Source organism: Salvelinus sp. IW2-2015, linkage group LG27 (genome assembly GCF_002910315.2).
Source record: "Salvelinus sp. IW2-2015 linkage group LG27, ASM291031v2, whole genome shotgun sequence".
In the NCBI taxonomy this organism is placed as follows: domain Eukaryota; kingdom Metazoa; phylum Chordata; class Actinopteri; order Salmoniformes; family Salmonidae; genus Salvelinus; species Salvelinus sp. IW2-2015.
Window position 1 is genome coordinate 4,680,268 of NC_036867.1, and position 18,860 is coordinate 4,699,127.

Below are 18,860 nucleotides of genomic sequence, written 5' to 3' on the forward strand. Positions count from 1 at the left end.
TCTTCTTTCAAAACCTAGGGATTAGGGCCTGGTCCAAATTAAGCAGAATGTTCAGAGCTGCCAACTCATGGAAGTCAATATTTTCTGTCATAGGAAATGATGGCGGGGACATTATGTACCAAAGTTAAGATCAGTGTTAAAAAAACAACACAAAATAGGACATTTGGAGAATTGGTCAGATAGCTGCTATCCACTGCAGTGCCGTTTTGCACAAGGCTGGCATAGCAGTCCTTCAGCTTCAAATTATTAAGCTGTCAAGTGCCGCTTGTTGCTTTGGAGCCACTCCAAGACAGTTAAGGCAGAAAATATGGGTATCCCATGCCACACGGTCTGAGCTTGTGCCAACCATGGCAAAAGGTCATTGGAAGTGCTGTGTGACGCTGGAGCCAGGCTGTTGGACTAGAGTCAATTGGGTGTTGACTCAGACTACACACTATTCAGCCAGTAGAGGGAGTGATAATGTCATTCATGTCTGAGTTAATGTAGGTTGAATCTGATTGACTTTTTGAAATACATATTACAAACATTACAAATCGAGAAGGTTTCCAATCAGATCCTATGTTTTTTATATGAAGCCAAGCCATTATATACTGAACAAAAATATAAACACAACATGCAACAATTTAAAAGATCTTACTGTGTTACGGTTCATAATAGGAAATCAGTCAATTGAAATCAATGAATTAGGCCCTAATCTATGGATTTCACATGACTGGGAATACAGATATACATCTGTTGGTCAGATACGTGGATCAGAAAACCAGTCAGTATCTGGTGTGACCACCATTTGCCTCATGCAGTGCAACACATCTCCTTCGCATAGAGTTGATCAGACTGTTGATTGTGGACTGTGGAATGTTATCACACTTTTCAATGGGTTTGTAAAGTTATTGGATATTGGCGGGAACTGGAACACGTTGTCGTCCACGTTGATCCAGAGCATCCTAATCATGCTCAATCGGTGACATGTCTGGTGAGTATGCAGGTCATGGAAGAACTGGGACATTTTCAGCTTCAGGAATTGTGTATAGATCCTTACGACACGGGGCCGTGCATTATCATGCTGAAACATGAGGTGATGGCGGTGGTTGAATGGCACGACAATAGTCCTCGATATCGTTCACGGTATCTCTGTGCATTCAAATTGCCATCGATAAAATTCAATTGTGTTCGTTGTCCGTAGCTTATGCCTGCCAATACCATAACCCCACCGCCACCATGGGGCACTCTGTTCAGCAAACCGCTCACTCACATGAAGCTATACACATGGTCTGCGGTCGTGAGACCGGTTGGACGTGCTGCCAAATTCTCTAAAACAACATTGGAGACAGCTTATGGAAATGTATATTCAATTCTCTGGCTACAGCTCTGGTGGACATTCCTGCAGTCAGCATGCCAATTGCACTCTTCCCCCAATATTTGAAACATCTGTGGCATTGTGTTATGACAAAACTGCACATTTTAGAGTAGCCTTTTATTGTTCCCAGCACAAAGTGCACCTGTGTAATGATCATGAGGTTTAATCAGCTTCTTGATATTCCACACCTGTCAGTTGGATGGATTATGTTGGCAAAGAAGAAATGCTCACTAACAGTGACATAAACATATTTGTGTACACAATTTGAGAGACGTAAGCTTTTTCTGCGTATGAAACATTTCTGGGATCTTTTATTTCAGCTCATGAGACTTTATATAGTTTATATACACTCAATTAGTATTTGGTAGCATTGCCTTTAAATTGTTTAACTTGGGTCAAACGTTTCTGGTAGCCTTCCACAAGCTTCCCACAATAAGTTGGGTGAATTTTGGCCCATTCCTCCTGACAGAGCTGGTGTAACTGAGTCAGGTTCTGTAGGCCTCCTTGCTCGCACACACTTTTTCAGTTCTGCCCACAAATGTTCTATAGATTTGAGGTCTATAGAAGAGATTTGTAATGGCCATTCCAATACCTTGAATTTATTGTCCTTAAGCCATTTTGCCACAACTTTGGAAGTATGTATGCTTGGGGTCATTGTCCATTTTGGAAGACCCATTTGTGACCAAGCTTTAACTTCCTGACTGATGTCTTGAGATGTTGCTTCAATTTATCCACACAATTTTCCTCCCTCATGATGCCATCTATTTTGTGAAGTGCACCAGTCCCTCCTGCAGCAAAGCACCCCCACAACATGATGCTGCCACTCCCGTGCTTCATGGTTGGGATGGGGTTCTTCGGCTTGCAAGCCTCCCCTTTTTCCTCCAAACACAGCGATGGTCATTATGGCCAAACAGTTCTATTTTTGTTTCATCCGACCAGAGGACATTTCTCAAAAAAGTACAATCTTTGTCCCCATGTGCAGTTGCAAACAGTAGTCTGTTTTTTTTTATGGTGATTTTGGAGCAGTGGCTTCTTCCTTGCTGAGCGGCTTTTCAGGTTATGTCGATATAGGACTTGTTTTACTGTGGATATAGATACTTTTGTACCTGTTTCCTCAAATCTTCACAAGATCCTTTGCTGTTGTTCTGGGTTTGATTTGCACTTTTCGCACCAAAGTACGTTCATCTCTAGGAGACAGAACGCATCTCCTTCCTGAGCGGTATGACGGCTGCATGGTCCCATGGTGTTTATACTTGCGCACTATTGTTTGTACAGATGAACGTGGTACCTTCAGACATTTGGAAATTGCTCCCAAGGATGAACCAGACTCGTGGAGGTCTCAAATATTTTTTCTGAGATCTTGGCTGATTTCTTTTGATTTTCCCATGATGTCAAGCAAAGAGGAACGGAGTTTGAAGGAAGGCCTTGAAATACATCCATAGGCACACCTCCAATTGGCTCAAATGATGTCAATTAGCCTATCAAAAGCTTCTAAAGCCATGACATCATTTTCTGGATTTTTACAAGCTGTTTAAAGGCACAGTCAACTTAGTGTATGTAAACTTCTGACCCACTGGAATTGTGACACAGTGAAATAATCTGTAAACAATTGTTGGAAAAACAAAACTATAGTTTGTTTACAAGAAATGTGTTAGAGTGGTTGAAAAACGAGTTTTAATGACTATGACTTGAACTGTGTATGTACAGTCGTGGCCAAAAGTTTTGACAATGACACAAATACTAATTTTCACAAAGTCTGCTGCCTCAGTTTGTATGATGGCAATTTGCATATACTCCAGAATGTTATGAGTGATCAGATGAATTGCAATTAATTGCAAAGTCCCCCTTTGCCATGCAAATGGACTGAATCCCCCCAAAACAATTCCACTGCATTTCAGCCCTGCCACAAAATGACCAGCTGACATCATGTCAGTGATTCTCTCGTTAACACAGGTGTGAGTGTTGACAAGGCTGGAGATCACTCTGTCATGCTGATTGAGTTAGAATAACAGACTGGAAGCTTCAAAAGGAGGGTGGTGCTTGGAATCATTGTTCTTCCTCTGTCAACCATGGTTACCTGCAAGGAAACACGTGCCGTCATCATTGCTTTGCACAAAAAGGGCTTCACAGGCAAGGATATTGCTGCCAGTAAGATTGCACCTAAATCAACCATTTATTGGATCATCAAGAACTTCAAGGAGAGCGGTTCAAATTGTTGTGAAGAAGGCTTCAGGGCGCCCAAGAAAGTCCAGCAAGCGCCAGGACCGTCTCCTAAAGTTGATTCAGCTGCGGGATCGGGGCACCACCAGTACAGAGCTTGCTCAGGAATGGCAGCAGGCAGTGTGAGTGCATCTGCACGCACAGTGAGGCGAAGACTTTTGGAGGATGTCCTGGTGTCAAGAAGGGCAGCAAAGAAGCCATTCTCTCCAGGAAAAACATCAGGGACAGACTGATATTCTGCAAAAGGTACAGGAGTGTGACTGTGCAGGACTGGGGTAAAGTCATTTTCTCTGATGAATCCCTCTGATTGTTTGGGGCATCCGGAGAAGACAAGGTGAGTGTTACCATCAGTCCTGTGTCATGCCAACAATAAAGCATCCTAAGACCATTCATGTGTGGGGTTGCTTCTCAGCCAAGGGAGTGGGCTCACTCACAATTTTGCCTAAGAACACATCCATGATAAAGAATGGTACCAACACATCCTCCGAGAGCAACTTCTCCCAACCATCCAGGAACAGTTTGGTGACGAACAATGCCTTTTCCAGCATGATGGAGCCCCTTGCCATAAGGCTAAAGTGATAACTAAGTGGCTCGGGGGACAAAACATAGATATTTTGGTCTATGGCCAGGAAACTCCCAGACCTTAATCCCATTGAGAACTTGTGGTCAATCCTCAAGGGTGGGTGGACAAACAAAAACCCACAAACTCCAAGCATTGATTATGCATAATGGGCTGCCATCAGTCAGGATGTGGCCAGAAGTTAATTGACAGCTGCCAGGGCAGATTGCAGAGGTCTTGCAAAAGAAGGGTCAACACTGCAAATATTGACTCTTTGCATCAACTTCATGTAATTGTCAATAAAAGCCTTTGACACTTGTGAAATGCTTGTAATTATACTTCATTATTCCATAGTAACATCTGACAAAAATATCTAAAGACACTGAAGCAGCAAACTTTGTGGAAATTAATATTTGTGTCATTCTCAAAACTTTTGGCCACGACTGTATATGTGTTAATTAACAGCTGAAGGAGAAAGGGCCCTGAACTAAGCTCAACAAAGAGGAGAAAATTGCATCTAAATCCTAGTGATCAAATCATAATCACAGCTGGATGATGTTCATCATGGCACACAAGTAAAATTTTAATGTAATTGAACTATTTCCAATTATTTGACAGATGTCAAACAATTACATGCATGGCTAGATGTATTGCTTTAAGGTGCATGGAATCACCTCACCTAAGCCAAATAGACCTATCAAAAAGGATCAATCACATTTCCTTCAAGTAATACAATATGGGGCTTTGGCCCTAGGACCAGGTGTTTGGTAAACGATAAGCTCTCCCTTTGGAAAGGGTGTATACAGTATTTCAGAAATGCTCACTGGGTAATGGCGTGGCTTGAGTTCAGTGACACAAATATGGTGTACTGGGCTGCACTGTGTATTTGTAGCAGGTGGATGGGTGGAATATTGTATTCAAAAACATGTTCTGGAAGTGCTCCAAAGGCACAATAGGTTCAGCTCTCAATAGATTAAGCTCTAAGTAGATTTAGCTCTCAATACTGTAGGTACAGTCCAAACGTTTTACATTACGACAATCTCTGATGCAGTGTAAATGTGGACCAACTTTCCTCTTGTTCTATGATTTGTTTGATTAGATGTTGAATGTCTGTTTTTTTTCTTCACAGGATTAGGATGTTTGGTGTAAAGGTGTAATGCTGACCAGTAATGTTCAGAAATAGGTGAAAGACTCTGTTACTGTTGAATGTACATTAACATGACATATACCTGTTTTTCTTGAACTGAGTATTGCCAATATTGTAGTTCAAACACAAGGTGGCAATATAAACTCACTCTATGGAAGATTTCTTTCACATTGTTGGAATGGTGATTTGTTCTTTACAAGTTCCAACCTCTCCATATGAGAAATTACAACAAAGATTTATTGTATATAATAATAATATTGTATATAATAGAATATTGTCTACTCACAATCAAGTGAGTAAGCTGGCTTTCTCCTGAATTTGGATCCCAATTAAATATGAAATGGATTAAGCAATAATGCAATGAAATACTTTGAATAATCTAGTGTTTCAAACCCTATTAATTTTTGATCAGATAGAATGGTTACTAAAGATGATTTCATCATTGATATGTAATCGTGTTATTCTCTATCTCTCGTTCGTTTGTTGTCTGATAGTGTACCGTCTGTGTGGTGTTGGAGAAGTGGGTGAGAGAGTGGTCTGGGGAGCTGAACCTAGGTCAGTTGATAAAGGTCCTCACTTGAGTGTAAATAATGTTGTTTTGCTAGACCAGTCTTATTTTATTCATGTGTTAAAAATGGTKTTTTGACTGTCATTAGCAGGTCATATGTAATAAGCATGAATAATAACTGATATCAGATTATGTCAACTGACTTAACACAGGCAAACTTGGTTTAATGGTTAGCTAGCTAAAATGTAAGGCACGGTTAGATTGCACACTGATGTACGCAACATAATAGAGTTCTGTCATTTTCTACATTTGCGATCATGACTTCTTGTGACATACGCTACACTACCACACCAGTACTGTAGAACTAGTGCAGTGCAACTACAATGTTATGATGGTGGGTTCAAGTAAAGTGTTACCACAGTTTGGTGCAATGTTATGATGGTGGGTTCAAGTAAAGTGTTACCACAGTTTGGTGCAATGTTACAGAGCACAGTCTCGGTACAAGTGATTCTGATTTAATTATCATAACATTAACATTGTATCACATTAACATTTACATTTTTTATAGGCCGTTAGGCCAAATGCTGAAGATGTAAAAAGATATAGTATTGCTTGCCTGAAATCCAAAATGTTAGTAAGTAAGTACTGTGCAGTATATTAATTCAACCAGGACAAATATATTCAACTCTGGTATTCCACTGGCCTACACATTGGATTTACACCCTATATAAAATGGATAGAGTACAATGTTAGATTAAAAATCAATTTCACAAAACCATTTTTCCTTGCTCCTTTTTCCATCAGAAAAAATCCCCACACCCACTCTAATCTGACCAGCTCCACCAGACATGTTGTGCAGATCTCAGATTCCCACGGCTGTGATATTGTGTTTCAGTCTTGCAGTAGACACAGCAGACCCGCAGCACCCGCAGCACCCGCTCCCTGAGAGAGAGAGAGAGCGCTCAGGTGTTTGAGCCAGGGCTTCAGTTGAGGAATCCCCCAGACACACCCTGTTAACAATGATGGGGATGAGCACCTGGCTGTGCCTGTTCGTGTCGGAAGTAGCACAAACTCTCTCTTTCCATCTCCTGTCCTTGAGAAACCCTGTAGCATTCATGGAGGAAGTAAAATGCTACCTCAGGAGAAATCCAGCCAGGAAATGAATAGGACCACAACACAGAGAGTGAGGCAAGGCAGAGAACAGACAGAGAGAAAAGACAGACACAGGGCAAGAGAGCGAGGTAAAGTGAGGGAAAAAGTGAGGCAGAGGGGAAGAGATGGAGTAGAAGCGAATAAAGTGAGATGTAGGAATGAAAGAAGAGCGCAAAAAATAAATAGGCTGATGTGAAATGTGCCAATGAGATAAAGGAAATTGAAAGGAACGAGTTAGAAAAAGACAGATACAGAGAGAGGGAGAGAGAGAAAGACAGATTAAGCCATTTCAGTTGAGGATTGGGTATTTCCCACAGTTTGGAGCTGGAGTTGAGACTTGAAAAGCAGGGTGCGTGCTATGCTGAGGGACTCCCTCCACCTAATTAGGGAAGGCAGAAAAATAGTTCCTCCCAGGATATACGTTACCAGGCTCCACTCTACTAAGAGGACGGATAAAGTGATTTTCCCAATCCCTTCAGGATGCAGGTTCACTCCGAGCCTCCGCCTCCGGCGCATTCCGACATACAAGTGACTTTCACCGTTCCCACAAAATTCCCATTTCAGGAACGCTCCCTTGAAGAATGTTTGGTATTCCTTGTAGTTTCAAGATGTTGCCTGCCTTTGAGTGGTTCAGCGCAATAGCATCACTTTGTGATATTAGAGTAGCTCTCTAAGGACTGGAACATTGACGTTTGAAATTTCCCCATGGGTATAGCCCCTTTACTTCTCAGTTGGCATAGTTAGTACCCTTCTTCTCCTCACTGTGTAGTGTATTACAGTACCATTTGTGAACAGTTCATACTGAGAAGATGTTTCATAACAGAATGATCTATTAATTGTTGGTTGCATGTTGTGTACTCTCGCTGGGTTGACTCTCAGACGGTATACTGCAGTTGAGACTGGTGGTATACTGCAGTTGACTGACGGTATACTGCAGTTTGATGACGGTATGCTGCAGTTGACTCTGATGGTATACCGCAGTTGACTCTCAGACGGTATACCGCAGTTGACTCTGATGGTATACCGCAGTTGACTCAGGACGTTGCTGCAGTTGACTCTGATGGTATACCGCAGTTGACTCTCAGACGGTATCCGCAGTTGACTCTGAGGTATACCGCAGTTGACCTCAGACTGTTTACAGCAGTTGACTCTGATGGTAATACCCGCAGTTGACTCTCAGACGGTATACCGCAGTTGACTCTGCAGAACGGTATACCGCAGTTGACTCTGATGGTATACCGCAGTTGACTCTGATGGTATACCGCAGTTGACTCTGATGGTATACCGCAGTTGACTCAGACGGGATACCGCAGTTGACTCTGACGATATACCGCAGTTGACTCTCAGACGGTATACCGCAGTTGACTCTGATGGTATACCGCAGTTGACTCTGATGGTATACCGCAGTTGACTCTCAGACGGTATACTGCAGTTGACCGTGACAGGATACTGCCTCTGGAATTCACTCACCCTAATTTATTTATTGTGCTAGATCACCTTTACTCCACACACAGAGACGTGTACAAAGCTCTCCCTCGCCCTCCATTTGGCAAATCTGACCATAATTCTATTTTCCTGATTCCTGCTTACAAGCAAAAATGTAAGCAGGGCGCACAAGTGACTCGGTCTATAAAAAAGTGGTCAGATGAAGGACTGTTTTCCTAGCACAGACTGGAATATGTTCCGGGATTATTCCGATGGCATTGAGGAGTATACCATCAGCCACTGGCTTGATCAATAAATGCATCGAGGACGTCGTCCCCACAGTGACTGTACGTACATACCCCAACCAGAAGCCATGGATTACAGGCAACATTCGCACTGAGCTAAAAGTTAAAGCTGCCGCTTTCAAGGTGCAGGACTCTAACCCGGAAGCTTATAAGAAATCCTGCTATGCCCTCAGACGAACCATCAAACAGGCAAAGTGCCAATACAGGACTAAGCTTGAATTGTACTACACCGGCTCCGATGCTTGTCAAATGTGGCAGGGCCTGCAAACTATTACAGACTACAAAGGGAAGCACAGCCGCAAGCTGCCCAGTAACACAAGCCTACCAGACGAGCTAAATCACTTCTATGCTCGCTTCGAGGCAAGCAATACTGAGACATGCATGAGAGCATCAGTTGTTCCGGACCACTATGTGATCACACTCTGTAGCCGACGTGAGTAAGACCTTTAAACAGGTCAACATTCACAAGGCCAACATGCTTCAAGCAGAACATCATAGTCCCTGTGCCCAAGAGCACTAAGGTAACCTGCCTAAATGACTACAGACCCGTAGCACTCACGTCCGTAGCCATGAAGTGCTTTGAAAGGCTGGTAATGGCTCACATTAACACCATTATCCCAGAAACCCTAGACCCACTCCAATTTGCATACTGCTCAAACAGATCCACAGATGATGCAATCTCTATTGCACTCCACACTGCCCTTTCCCACCTGGACAAAAGGAACACCTACGTGAGAATGCTATTCATTGACATACAGCTCAGCGTTCAACACCATAGTGTCCTCAAAGCCTCACCTGTAAGGATCCGGACTAAACACCTCCCTCTGCAACTGGATCCTGGACTTCCTGACAGGCCGCCCCCAGGTGGTGAGGGTAGGTAGCAACACCATCTGCCACGCTGATCCTCAACACTGGAGCCCTCAGGGGTGCGTGCTCAGTTCCCTCCTGTACTCCTGTTCACCCACGACTGCATGACCAGGATGACTCAAACACCATCATTAAGTTTGCAGATGACACAACAGTGGTAGGCCTGATCACCGACAACAATGAGACATCCTATAGGGAGGAGATCAGAGACCAGGCCGGGTGGTTCCAGAATAACAACCTATCCCTCAACGTAATCAAAACAAAGGAGATGATTGTGGACTACAGGAAAAGGAGGACCAAGCACGCCCATTCTCATCGACGGAGCTGTAGTGGAGCAGGTTGAGAGCTTCAAGTTCCTTGGTGTCACATCACCAACAAATGGTCGAAAACACCCAAGAAAGTCATGAAGAGGGCACGACAAAACCTATTCCCCTCAGGAGACTGAAAGATTTGGCATGGGTTCTCAGATCCTCAAAAGGTTCTACAGCTGCAACATCGAGAAGCATCCTGACTGGTTGCATCACTGCTGGTACGGCAACTGCTCGGCCTCCGACCGCAAGGCACTACAGAGGGTAGTGCGTACGGCAGTACATCACTGGGGCTAAGCTGCCTGACCGGGGCGGTGTCAGAGGTAGGCCCTAAAAATTGTCAAGGACCCCAGCCACCCTAGTCATAGACTGTTCTCTCTGCTACCGCATGGCAAGCGGTACTGGAGCGCCAAGTCTAGGACCAAAAGGCTTTTCAATAGCTTTTACCCCCAAGCTATAAACTCCTGAACAGGTAATCAAATGGCTACCCGGACTATTTGCATTGTGTCCCCCCCCCCCCCCCCACTGTAAATACCTGTTGTATTTGGCGGCACGTGACAAATAAACTTTGATTTGATTTGTTTTCACTCTACCCCTGAAGATAACACGGCAGAAGGGCATTTGGCACTTTTCTGTCTGCTGTTCGCTCTGGTGCCACGATTAATTGTTACCTTCCCTGTTTCTCCAGTGGTATCGATGGTTAAAATAATCCAGTTTTTTATTTTCAACTGTTTGCATTTGTTTATGTTGTTATTTGATGTGTGAAGTTAACTGTCTCGTGGCTGAGTGACAGTCCATGAGAGTAGTTATTGAATAAAACAATCATTAATAGAGAGATAGTAATCCCCTTCAAGGCATTTTGGAAATAATGGCAAAGTTACAATAGCTATACTAGCAAACCACTTACAATGCATATCGAATACATAGCTTCAATCTAATGGTAGTGTGAACAGAGACAATGTGCCCAATGATTTGGTCGAATCGGTTGAATCACTTTTTCTCAAGGCAGCCAAATGACTTCATAGCTCATTTTGTGCATTGCTGACTCACAACCTAAGTGGTTATAATATTTAACCTTAACTAAGATACTCTTTTTTTCAGCTCAAGTGTGGCTGAGCTCACTTCCGCTTTTGCATTTACTGGTGACCATCGCCTGAGACTCAAGACGAACTACCTCATGACTATACACGGAAAGTGACATCAACGGTTTCTGACGAAACTCAAACCCTAATGTCTCTTTGGTCTCATCCAATTTCATACACTGATGAAGACAACATACAACAGCTGATTCTGAGGACTGGTTTTCCCGGACACAGTTTAAGCCTAGTACTGGACTAAAAAGGCTTTTCAGTGGAGATCCTCCATTTAGGGTTGTTTTTTAGCCCAGGACTAATCTCTGTCCAGGAAACAGATCTAAACAGTTTGGCTCAGTTTGACAATGCTCTCACAAGAGGAGTGTCCTGAAAGATTCTTGAAACAATAAACAATTGTTTGTTATAAAAGATGTTTACCCATTTGGTTTCCATATGATCCACAAAACATCTTCAAACACAGTTTTGTCATAGTGTGTCTTGTCTTTTGAGATTGACATGGTCTTATGCAACACAGTCATGTCTTTCTCTCTCTCTCGCTTGATCACTTTTTTTCTCTCTGTTCCTCTCTAACTCTCCTGAAAGATTATTGAAACAAATAATTGATTGTTATAAAAGATGTTTACCCATTTGGTTTCCATATGATCCACAAAAACATCTTCTAACACAGTTTAGTCATAGTTTGTCTTATCTCTTGAGACTGACATTGGATTGTGCTGTTTGGATTGCCTAATATAAGTAATTTAAAATTACTTATACTTACTTTTGATACTTAAGTATATTTTTTGCAATTAAATTGACTTTTGATACTTAAGTATACTTAAAACCTAATACTTTTAGACTTTTACTCAAGTAGTATTTTACTGGGTGACTTTCACTTTTACTTGAGTCATTTTCTATTAAGGTATCTTTTACTTTTACTCAAGTATGACAATTGGGTACTTTTTCAACCACTGGGAATGAAATAATAAATTAATCAAATAAAAATGTAAATAAAAATGTAATATACACAAATGAAATATTTTATGAAATTAATGTGAATAAATGATGGTTAATAAGTGATAAGCAGTAATGAGCAGTTGCTACCATCATGGGACTTTTATTGTTTTATTCTGTGTTACAGCATTCAACCCAAATAATCAAAACCAAAATCTGGGATTTAAAAAAAATTATTATAATGAAACCAAACCGACATCAAAAAGCACTAATCGCTCAGCCCTATTGTAGGTGAGGCCTTTGTGTCGTGTTAAAAGGATAGTTCACTTTAAATACAAATGATTATGATTTTGCCAGTTACCTGAGGGGTTGAATTAAATGCAGAAGACACATTTCAGTTGAAGGCATTCAGTTGTACAACTGCCTAGGTATCTCTCTTTCCTTGGCTGTGTTCATTTGTATTTTGAGTAAACTATCCCTTTAACATGACACAAACATCCAACATTGCTCTCACATTTTTGTAACATTGCTCTCACTTTCAGGGCTGAGAATCTATTCTTGTTTTGGAGCCTTATTTTAAGATGGATTATTTTTATAAACAAAGTAAAACATTACTGTGACCAACATTAATTGTGGATGAATTCCTATAAAGGAAAAATGTTGATCACCCTGCAGAATCATTAAACTGATGATTAGCTGCAGCAACATTAATGAATTTTTAAGCACAAGTTTCTGAAATTGTATACATTTTTATCTGTACAAAAAGCTAAACTAAACATACTCCTGTTCTCCACTTCCATTTCTAACCCTGAAATTAAACACGGTCTTAGATTCCGTCACAGTCATCAGTTTTCGATACCCGAGAGTGCGAGAAAACAGCACTCGATGCCAGCAATTATCTCGCTATCCACACAATTACCAACCCCACAAGCGAAACTGCCAACTAAAAACATTTTTTTTAATTCTCCTTCTCTGCAGCTCGAGTATTTCATACATTGAGTGTGTGGTTTTCTTTTCAACAGTGAGAACTCTGGACACAAATGAAATGCATTTCACAGTTCAATGCGGGATGTAGATCCCACACTGTTTCCCTCCCATGTATCATGATGGTACAGTATGTTGGTAGTCTGAGGACGGAGGTTAAGTCCTGCGGATGTAGGATGCTAAGAGGGGTTATTGCATCATAATTTGGAACCCTGGTTGTCCAGGGAGATAAACAGTAGTAATTAGACTGTTGGCATTGGATTAATCCAGATCATTATCTTGATCAATAGCAGTGATCATCGCTATCAGTGATATGATGACTACCTGATGATGACCATCATCATCCTCATCATCATCGACCTCTGTAGCAGCTGTAACAGCAGTAGAGAGGCAGGCAGAATAGAGAGCAGGGGTTGCTATTTGGTACAGGCCTACACCAGGGGGCTTTTTGATGCTAGCGACCTCGAACTGAGTCATTGTCACACTTCACAGCTTTGTTCCTTCTCTTAGGTGATTATTCCTGTAATACTGCAATGGGAAGCCATGATAAATACCACAACACACACACGGACACACATACACACACACTCACACACCTTACTGCACTTGAGTGTATGGAGCTCTTAATGTCTTCCATACAGTACTATGCAGTTTGAAGATAGCATACTTGTGAGTGCTATTCATGGAGTCTATTTAAACCATTCTTGTTTTATACAGCATGGTAAAGGAATAGTACACCCAAATTACAAATGTACATCTTTGTTTAGTTTCATTGTTAGCAATCTACGGACAAAGTGCACTTTGTTATTTGTTACTTTAATTTCTTTATTTTTTACTTATCTATTTTTTGCTTAATGCTTTTTTAATTTTTTTAACTGCATTGTTGGTTAAGGGCTTGTAAGTAAGCATTTCACTGTAAGGTCTACAAAATAAATGTCAACGGTATACACGTTAAACAAACTGATCTCATAGTCAGAAGCAAAACAAATATTCAAAAATATCCATGAATGCTTGTGTCTTGGCATACTAGGATCTCAAGCCTTGCTTTTTTCTTCACAAATTACCTTTTTTTRTCTATTTTTACAAGAATTATTTCAATATTTCAGATTATTAAAAAATGATGTTAAATAACCAGATAGTCKTGGTTGAACTATTATTAAAGATATAAAAATTACACAGAGCGATTAAAGTGTTATTGTCATACATAATGAAGTAGCATGGCTATACAATGAGATATTACCATGGAGATTAGAGACATGTAGCCTACATACAGAATTATAATGAAATAACTTAATTGTAAACCTATTTATGTGCATATACAGTATCAATGCAATACTATTGTATATAGTTAGATTTCACTGAGAAAGAAGATCGCTTCTTTCTCAGTGAAATGAAAGGTGAATTAACAACAGAAGGCATAAAGAAAGATACAAAACTGTCCTCATTTTACGATCTTATTTTCTCTGCTTGTCCTACGTGTTTTAGTTTTAGTCCCAAACAACAACAGGCGCAAATCAGGTGCAAAGTCACTGCCAAAATACCTGCATGTTTGTCCTTCAACTCCAAGAATGTATAAAACAAACCCATGTCATGAAAATGTTCTCGTTTATTTCTACATTTGACCCTTTTTCAAGATGGAGAAAGMTTTTAGTTTGGACCAGTCAAATACTACTAGATAGTCTGTGTGTACAGTTTATCAAAACTATTTCTGCCTTAGCAGTGAAATATGCATAAATTAAAGTAACTGTCCAGTGAATCCACTTTTACTATCCACTTTCAAAAGTTCATATTCTGTTAACTCAAACCCAAATAATATTTACTCGTCCTATACTCGTATTTGTATCTCAAAAATGCTTGCTATTTCCTCATATAATGTGACTTCACCTTGGCCAATGAGCTGGCCAATCAGCTGTTAACTTGTCATACATCTTTTTCTTTAGTGCTATACACCCCCACCATTCTGTTGTTGGGGTACGCCCACACCTTTCCAATACAGAAAAGCAAGTTTTTTACATACTTAATTACCTTACCTCATYTTTTAATTCATTATAGGTCATATTTCATATAAATCTGTAAACATATAACAGTTAAGTCAAATAATAAATACATAATTGATATCAGTTTTGTGAACAAACTGTGGTTTATGGAAATAGCCCTCACCCATGTATTGGTAAGATTGGTCGGCTATCACATCTTTGTGGTTTTTGTTTAGGTCAATATGCAGTTACTAATCCATACAATCTGTATGTGCTGTTCAAAACCGCTCTCACTTCTTTCTAGATATAGAAAACCGTTGGTTTAACAATTATTTGGGATCTTCATTGCAGTCAAAGAACGTGATGGATGTCAATTCCAGAAACATCACGCACCAGTCTGCTGTGCATGGGGTGTCTGAGTTTGATCAGACATTTTATTGATGATACAGGGCAAAGTACCAAAGTAGAGTACTGCTATCATTGACATTGCCATACTTGAGAAGTATTTGAGTATTTTTTTAAATAAGTGCAGTAAAACTTTACATTTTTTCATATGATTCCATTTGTTATGCGTTATATTTGCTATTTTCATTTCAATCTGCAACTTCAGGAAGACATTTCATGGACCTGTGCTCTAATGAGGAAAAGGGAATTAATACAGAATGTAGCTACGATTGTTGCATATAGGATTTATATTTTTACGTTGCATACAAAGAGGCAAATGTAAACTGTGAAAACTGAGGATAGAAAAAAAATGTATAAGTTCAATAGGATGGAAGTTCAAAAGAAAATTAATGACCTGATCTGTCTAGCCTGATAAGAGAGCGAGCTGTGGGAAAATAAAAAAGCTGCCAACCAACCAACATTTTTTTGGCGCTTCCTTTGTATGTTCAGCTTTAACAGACTTATCACACAATCGACAGAAACAGAGTAGATTTATTTGTTGGATCCTACAATGTCACGCTCGTCAAAGGGAGAGAGAGAGGACCAAGGCGCAGCGCGTGAAAAATACATCTTCTTAAATGAAGGAAAAAAACAACCACTTACAAAATGAACAAAACAAACGATCGTGAAGCTAAACTGAACTAAGTGCACACATGCAACATAGAACATACATAGACAACTACCCACACAAGCCTACTGCCTATGGCTGCCTTAAATATGGCTCCCAATCAGAGACAATGAATGACAGCTGTCTCTGATTGAGAACCAATCCAGGCAGCCATAGACATAACTAGACAACTATACTCTACTCTGCCCCATACACATACAACATCCCATAGACTAGACAAAACACACAAAAACAACCCACCCCAACTCACGCCCTGACCAACTAAATAAATAAAAGAAAAAGGAACAATAGGTCAGGAACGTGAATAACCCCCCCCTTAAGGTGCGAACTCCGGGTGCACCAGCATAAAGTCTAGGGGAGGGTCGGTGGGGCGGTCTGTCCACGGTGGCGGCTCTGGCGCTGGTCGTGGTCCCCACCCCACCATAGTCACTACCCGCTTTCGTATCCTCCTCCAAATGGCCACCCTCCAAATTAACCCCACTGGATTAAGGGCAGCACCGGACTAAGTGCGCAGCACCGGACTAAGGGGCAGCACCGGACTAAGGGGCAGCACCGGACTAAGGGCAGCACCAGGATAAGGGGCAGCACCAGGATAAGGGGCAGCACCAGGATAAGGGGCAGCACCAGGAAAGGGGCAGCTCCGGACTGAGGAGCGGCAGCTCCGGACTGAGGGACAACACCGGACTGGCTGGCTGACCCTGGCTGGCTGGCGGATCCTGGCTGGCTGGCTTGGCGGATCCTGCTGGCTGGCTCTGGCGGATCCTGGCTGGCTGGCTTCTGGCGGATCCTGGCTGGCTTGCTCTGGCGGATCTGGCTGGATGACGGCTCTGGCGGATCCTGGCGGATGACGGCTTCTGGCGGATCCTGGCTGGATGACGGCTCTGGCTGGTCATGGCTGGATGACGGCTCTAGCTTGGTCATGGCTGGATGACGGCTCTGGCTGGTCATGGCTCGCTGACGGCTCTGCTGGTCAATGGCTCGCTGACGGCTCTGGCTGGTCATGGCTCGCTGACGGCTCTGGCGTCATGGCTCGCTGACGCTCTGGCTGGTCATGGCTCGCTGACGGCTCTGGCTGGTCATGGCTCGCTTGACGGCTCTGGCTGTCATGGCTGCTGACGGCTCTGGCTGATCCGGTCTGGCGGAAGGCTCTGGCTGATCCCGGTCGGGCGAAGGCTCTGGCTGATCCGGTCTGGCGAAGGCTCTGGCTGATTCCGGTCTGGCGGAAAGGCTCTGGCTGATCCTGTCTGGCGGAAGGCTCTAGCGGCTCCTGTCTGGCGGAAGCTCTAGCGTCCCTGTCTGGCGGACGGTCTGTAGGCTCATGGCAGACGGCGGCTTGAGCTCAATTACAGACAGTGGGCGACTGTTCGTGGCAGAGCGCAGCTTTTGGCACATTTGGGGAGAGCAAGAGTTTAGTCGAGTGGTCAGGGAGCGCAGGACGGGTAGAAGTTCATCGTAGTGTGCGCGATCTTTCTCTGTGAGTCTCTGATTGTCATCAGATCTAAGAGAGGAATGTGTGGTGCTGAGCACGTATGTCACCGTGTGTGCTGAGATGTTCACGCGACTACGGTATGTGAAACGCGCGGTCACGCGAGCGGACGGGCCATGATGATGTCGTGGACGGCTCATGCGCTCGCGCGCCAGGAGTCAGATGTGTTTCTCACAACTTGGTTCAAGTGAGTTCACGCCGAAGCAGCTCTACTTATGCTGCGCGCGCGGCGTCTTAACTAGTTGCGCCTATCGTTGGTGTACGAGCATTGGGTGCATAAGGTCGTGTACGATGGTGGAACTGGGAGGTACTCGGCACAGGACATGCACCTTCAGTCGCTAGTGGGGCTGGAAAACAACAGGGCACACTGGACTCTCAAGGCGTACTTTTAGAGAGCGCCGGCTGGTGTTGCCGTGGTGTACCTGTGACATGATGATCTGTAGTGGACGTATGCGTGATTGCTAGTGCGTGTCATGGTGGCAGAGTGCTTAGTAGTGGGGTCGAGTAGAACGTCGTCTGTGAGCTACATTCGAATATCGAGTCGGTGTGAGGAAATGGCTACTGGTGGCGCGTCGCGGCGGTGCGTGGCACGGTGTTGTCCTATGCGTTATGTTATACGGTTGCAATTGTTGGCCACAGGTGGTGTGAGTTTGATGATTTGCACAGGTAGTTATGCGTGATGACTGGCAAGCTGTGGCGCTAGTGGCGAAGGGAATGTAGCAGAGTTAGCCGGGATGCGATGTGTGTTGTGACAGTCTGATGGCGCATGGATCCGCACATCAGGCGGACGGGATGAGGAGAACACGGTACGTCAAGGGCTCTGGAGCACGCACAGGAGGGCTTGAGTGCGTGGCTGCCCGCGAACTGTGGTACGGGACTGGAGACACCCACCATAGGCGGAGTGTGGTAGGAGGAGGAACAGGGCTCTGCGAGGACGCACACTGGAAGCCTGGAGGCGTTGGTGTGGCACTTGGTCGGTACTGGCCTGGAGCGGGGAGGTGGCCGCGCGAAATACCGGATCCGTGCAGGCGTTTACTGGCTCCCTTGAAGCATTGAGCCTTTTAATTTTTTTTTTATTTTATTTTTCACCTTTATTTAACCAGGTAGGCTAGTTGCAGAACAAGTTCTCATTTTGCAACTGCGACCTGGCCAAGATGACAAGCAGCAGTGATGAACGGTGAGAGTGACTCAGACAACAGAGTTACACATGGAGTAAACAATAAACAAGTCAATAACATGGTAGAAAAAAGAGAATCTATATACAATGTGTGCAAAGGCATGAGGTAGGCATAAATTCGATATAATTACAATTTAGCAGATTAACACTGGAGTGATAAATCATCAGATGATCATGTGCAAGAAGAGATACTAGTGTGCAAAAGAGCAGAAAGTAAATAAATAAAAGAGTAATGGGGGGTGAGGTAGGTAAATTGGGTGGGTAGTTTACAGATGGACTATGTACACTGC